Source organism: Lynx rufus, unplaced genomic scaffold (genome assembly GCF_022079265.1).
Source record: "Lynx rufus isolate CCGP_SWC_20201006 ecotype Redwood Valley unplaced genomic scaffold, mLynRuf1.p SCAF_9, whole genome shotgun sequence".
Taxonomy (NCBI): domain Eukaryota; kingdom Metazoa; phylum Chordata; class Mammalia; order Carnivora; family Felidae; genus Lynx; species Lynx rufus.
In genome coordinates this window covers 105555454-105561132 of record NW_025814897.1, presented here as the reverse complement: position 1 = coordinate 105561132, position 5679 = coordinate 105555454, and positions in this window count along the sequence as shown.

The following is a 5679-nucleotide window of genomic DNA, read 5'->3' as shown; positions in this document are numbered from 1 at the left end:
GCCGGCCTCGGCTTCAGGGCCCTGCCTGGGAGACTTCGGACACAGAAAACTGCCAGGGGCCCTGGGCACTGGCAGGGAGGCTCTGGGGTGACCGAGGCTGGTGACGCCAGAGGCTCACTGCTGCAGGGCTCCTGGGGGGGATGGAACGTCCCCGGGGTCCAATGCAGCCTTGTCCCCAAGAAGCATTTGGAATGTGCCGTGAGAGGAGGCAAACGGCATTCTCCACGGTCGCATCCTCCTCGGACACCACGGTGGCCTGTCTTGGAAGGAAGGCTGGGGCTGCTGAGCTCCCTGCTCTGGAGGAGAAGAGTCAGAGGGCCTGGGAGTCCCCTGGGATTGTGCCTCCAGCCGTCCCTCGTCCCTCCCTGAGGTTTCCCGATTAAAGGCTGTCTCCGTCTTCCCCCCTCCACCGCCAGCTGCCCTGCTCCTTCACTTCTCGCCTTTGGAAAGGTGGGGAAATGTCACTCCGAGCCCACCGGTGGGAAAGTAACACCCCACCTCCACCCCGCCCCACGCCCCAGCTTGGGAAAAAAAAAAAAAAACCTGAGCTGAACCGGGGCGGGGGGCGGGGGGGTCTCGTGTAAGCACCTGCTGACTTCGGTGCTGGGAGGGCTCCTACACTGGAAAGGGAAAAGACGGATGGAGGAGGAGGCTTCGTAGGTTGGTTTCCCTGGGTGGGAGCCTCCGGAATTAAACAGGAGCAGGGGTTGGTTTCCCTAGGGCACCCTCTCAGCAATGGCACCTGAGGGGCGGGAGGCAGGGAGGGCAGCCAGGAGGGGGAAGCCCCGAGGCCTCAGCCAACCCCCTCTGAGGCTAGGATGGCCCTTCAGAGTTGTCCTGAATTGGGGCCCAGGGCCAGGGCTTTGTGGCCCCCCTGTTGACCCAGGAAAAGGGCGCGACCTTGGCCAGGCAGCTCCCTTCAGCCCGGGGAGGGCTGATGGCCGAGAACTATTAGCCAACAACCTTCCCGGCAGCCCGCAGCTGGGAGAATAAATCTTCAGTCCCGAAGGGGAGGATTTGGGCGGGTGCAGCCCAGTGTGTGCGACAGATGGAGAGGACCCAGTCAGCAGCTTGCCACCACTGAAACCTGTTTATTCTGCAGCCCCCATCACATTTGCCCAGCCCTCACCCCCACCCCCGGCTGCCCTCTGACCTGCTGCCCAGCACACTTCCCGGGGCGGGGCGGGGCGGGGGGTAGTGTCCGTCTGGGGTACCCACCTAGACATGAGTGTATCAGTGAGGTCCTAATCCCAGTGTGGTGGCAGGAATCGCGAATTTCTAGCTGGGAGCGTGGAAACCCGAGACTCAGAGATGCAAAGGATTTAGAGACCGTTTTATCCAGTAAGATAGGTGAGGAGTGAGGTCTGGGATGCCCTGCTCGGCTGTGACTAGCCCAGGGACCTTAGGTCCGGCTCCTGGGTCTGTCTAATGGGGAATCGTAACACTCCCACCACTCGGAGCTGTGACAATGGCAGGCTCAGGCCTCTGTGGTTTGCACTTGTGACTTGGTGCGGCCCACCCACTTTACGAAGCACCCCCGCCCCCGCCCCCCAGGATCTAATTTCAGGATGAAAGTGTCGAAGGCTGGCTGCCTCCACACTGCCCCTTCTCTAACAACCCGGCTATCGGTAATGGCTAGAAGTCAGTGCCAAGTTTCTCATGGCTATTCAATAAAGTATGCAACTTGAGTGTTAATCCCAGTTTCCCCCTCCACAGAGCTCAAGTAAATTGTATTTATTTTGAATGTTTAAAAAAAAAAAAACAAAAGCAAAGGGCGGGAGGATAGCTGTAAACGTCCTCCCCGAGGTGGTCCAAGTATAAATAATGCTTATCTGGACCCCCGCTCCCCATTCACAGCTGGGACCACAGAGGCCCGGAGAAGTGTCCTAAGGTTGTGCAAGAGTATGAGGTCTGAGCTGGGAGGAGAGCCCCGTTTCTCTGACTCCCAGTCTGGGTTTTGTCCCTTCACATCACACTTGGTTGGATTCTTCCATTGTAGTTTGAGAGACAGTATATGGTAGGGCGCTGTGATTACCCTGTTTTGGTTTGGGTTCCCCCAAGAGCAGACTTAGAGATAAATATCTGGGAGAGAGTCACTGACCTGGGGAGTGATCCCGGGGAGCACGGCAAGGGAAGGGGGCGGTGAGACAGAGACGGGAAGAAAACCAATCGCGGTGCATTACAGAGTGGGTCGCGGCTATGGGCATCTGGTACCTAGCCCTTCTGCAGGCCCTCTGGGAGACCGTGTAGCACAGGCCTCGGAACTGTCCTGTGGACAAAGGCATCCTCGTGCCTCTCTTGTCCCCCTCTTGCTCCCAGGCTGTTGGCTCTCCAGCATGTCCGACTGGCCAGGGCCAAGGATGGAGCTTGCCTCCTTTATACTGTCTCCCGGGCACAAGCAGGCACTTGGAGAAGAGGTAGGGGACTGTCTGCAGAGGGCCTCCCGGCTGGCCGGGACTGCCATTACCTCACACTGTGGTCAGCACCGTCCCTTCCCAGGACCCCTGGGGGGCCCAGGGCTGTCCTCCTTCAAGCAGTGCTGATGTGACATGTTGGGAGGCCCCAGTGGAATCCAACTTGGTAAGACCGTGTTCTGCCCGAAATAAGCCCCAGGATGCATGGGCCCCTGTCCAGGGCTGGCTGGCTCCAGCAGGCTGGATGGCTGCCTTCAGGACCCCAGATGGGTGAGAGCTGCTTTTAATGAATGGGATGAGCCGGTCTGAATTCTCAGCAGCTGGTCTGAATTCTCTGACTCCAACATGCAGGGGCGGGGGTGGGGGGTTGTTGTTGGGTGTCTCCCCAAGCGCCCTGCAGTGTCCCGTACCTGGGACTCCGTGCTTAGGAGGGGTCTGAGGAGCAGTAGAGGATGCTGGAAGCCTGGTCTGGGGTGTCAGTTTCTCTGGACCTGGGGAGTTCCCAAAGGGCCACATTAGGAGACCCTGTTCAAAAGACCTGGGTTTGGAGGTTTTGTTTTGCTTTAGTTTATTTATTTTTGAGAGAGAGAGAGAATCCAAAGCAGGCTCCAGGCTCCGAGCTGTCAGCACAGAGCCTGACACGGGGCTCGAACCCACAAACCCTGAGATCATGACCTGAGCCGAAGTCGGATGCTTCACCGACTGAGCCACCCAGGTGCCCTGTGGGTTTGGAGGTTTTTAGATGAACAGGCTTGAGAACAAACCACAGTAGGCTTCGAATTAGGATAAACTCAGATTTAAGAGTACCTTCCCTGAATTTTAGTGTGCAGTGCGTTCACATCATTAGAAATACAAACACGTAAAACCGTATTCAGTGAGACATCTCCCCCATCCCCCTTCTACCCGGCTCCCCCTCTTCTTCCTTTTCTGGTTTCTGATTCTGGGTGTCCTTTCTCAGGTCCGGTAGGTATGTAAGTGCAAGGAAATCTTAGTTTCTTCCTTTGTAATCCAAAGACAGCATAACACAGGCCTGTTGTCACCTTTGCATGTGTGTTTTCACCTAGCCATCTCTTCTCAAGATCTTTCCCAGCACCTAGGAGAGCACGCTCATTGTAAACCTTGCCGGCCCGCACACCGAGTTGTTTAAAACCAGCCCCCCACCGGGTGGACATTTGGGTCGTTTCAAATCTTGCTCTTACAAAAGATGCTACGAAGAATAACCTTGTACTTACATCATTTTGCACGTGTGCAAGTGTATCTTTAAGAGAAATTCCCAGAAGTGACGTTACTGGGCCAGAAGGTATATGCATTTCTAACTTGGATAGATATTGCCAAATGGTGTTCCTTGGGGGCTGTACCAGTTTCCGTCCTTACCAGCAGAGTGCGTCCGGCGACGCTGTGGGTTCCACAGACCAGTGGAGCAGAGACCTAGGAGATGAAAATACAGCCCTGGACAAGCGTGAAGGGGGAGCTGCGCTCAGACCCCCAAGGCCTGCGGGGAGTGGGGAGGAAAGACGAAGAAGCCCGAGACTGTACAAAAGGAATGTGAATCCGTCTTATCTCGTGGGGCGAAATGGGAAGAGTCAGATCAGATACGTCAGCTCAGGCTTTCTCAGTCCAAATGGTCTGTTTAAAGGGAAGCCTTTTTAGATTCTGTCGGCATCCAGGAATCCCAGGGTGAGGAAACGGAAGAGGGGCTGGGAGGGACGGGCTGGGCTGCAGCTGCCGGGGGCCGGGAGCAGAGTGGGAAGGGTCCAGGAAGCCGGGCCTGCATCCCCAGAGCCGAGCACACCGCCTGGCTCGTGGGAGGTGCTCCGGAAATGCCAGAAACGGAAACACAGCAGAGGAGACAGGACAGTGTGAAATTCCTCCCCAGAAACCCAAGAAGTCCACCTGTTTGTCTCGGGACCACGTACAACTGGAACAGAACGCTGGTAGGGGTGGGAGCGGACCCATCTGGGTCTTACGCGTGCCCTCGGTGAAGTCAGATCCATTTCCTTGTTGTTTCCTTCCAAAAAGTCATCTTGAATTCATTGCTCAGTCAACACATATTTATTGAGCACCTACAGTGTGCCGGGCCCTGCTCTTGACGCTGAGGCTTCAGCCGTCCCTGCCCCGGTGGATCGAAAACAAGCTGTCCCATAAATGCACGATGGCAGGTTATACTGAATGCCCTCACGGATGGGAGAGTCAGGCTCCAAGCCGAGCGACGGTAGTCAGGGAGGGCTTCGCAGGGAAGCGCTATTTAAGCTGAGGTCTGCAGGACGCTAGGTGTTAGCAGGTCAGGAGAAAAGGAGCAGCAAGCCGGGTAAAAGGGACGGGGTGTGCAGAGGTCCGGAGGTAGGGAAGAAGTTTGGGCATCTGTGGAGGTGGCAAAGGGCCAGGGTGGCAGGAGCTCAGGGTGAGAGGGGTCAAAGTGAGGCAGGGAAGGTAGCTGGGGACCAGAGCATGCAAGGCTTGGAGGGCTTATCGTCTTATTCAACTGTGCAATTCCAAGGCATTAATTAAAGGTCTTCACGGGGGTGCCTGGGGGGCTCAGTTGACAGAGCGTCCGATTTGGCTCAGGTCGTGATCTCGAGGTTCATGAGTTCGAGCCCCACATTTTGGGCTCGCTGCTGTCAGCGTGGAACGTGCCTCGGATCCTCTGTCCCTCTCTCTCTGCCCCTACCCCCCTGGCAAGCGTGCTCTCTCTCTCTCTCTCAAAAATAAACATTAAAAAAAAAAAAAAGAAGGCTTTAAGCAAGGGAGAGATGTGATCAGATTTGTTTCAAAAAGATCTTTCGGCTGTGGAAGATGGGGTAGGGAGGGTATTAGTGACAGTAGGGAGACCGGGACATCCTAGAGCCCCACATCTTATATTTGCATGGGTGACAAATGACAAATCGGGGGAGGATGGCAACAAGAGAGTTTCCAAAGCCATGTTGTCCTGTGCACCCCAAAGTCACTCCCTGTCCGCAGGGAGGCCTAGTGCCGACCCTCAGCCTGGAATCCAGCTGCCCCCCCCCCCGGCTGTGGGGGTTTTTCCCACGGTGCGGCTGAGAAACTGGGGTCTGCAGTGGGTTCCCCAGCGAGAGAGGAACCCGGGAGGAAGCGGCATCACGCTGAGCTGAGTCAAGGTGAAAGAGATCACTTTGGGAAACATGCCTTGGGCACCTCCAGGAAGCACGACCTAGAAAGCTAGGTGTTGCCTGCTTCTTTTGTAACTTTGTTCCTCATTGGACATTGTGCTTCCAAACCCATGGGCAGAAATGCTCTAAGAATTTCC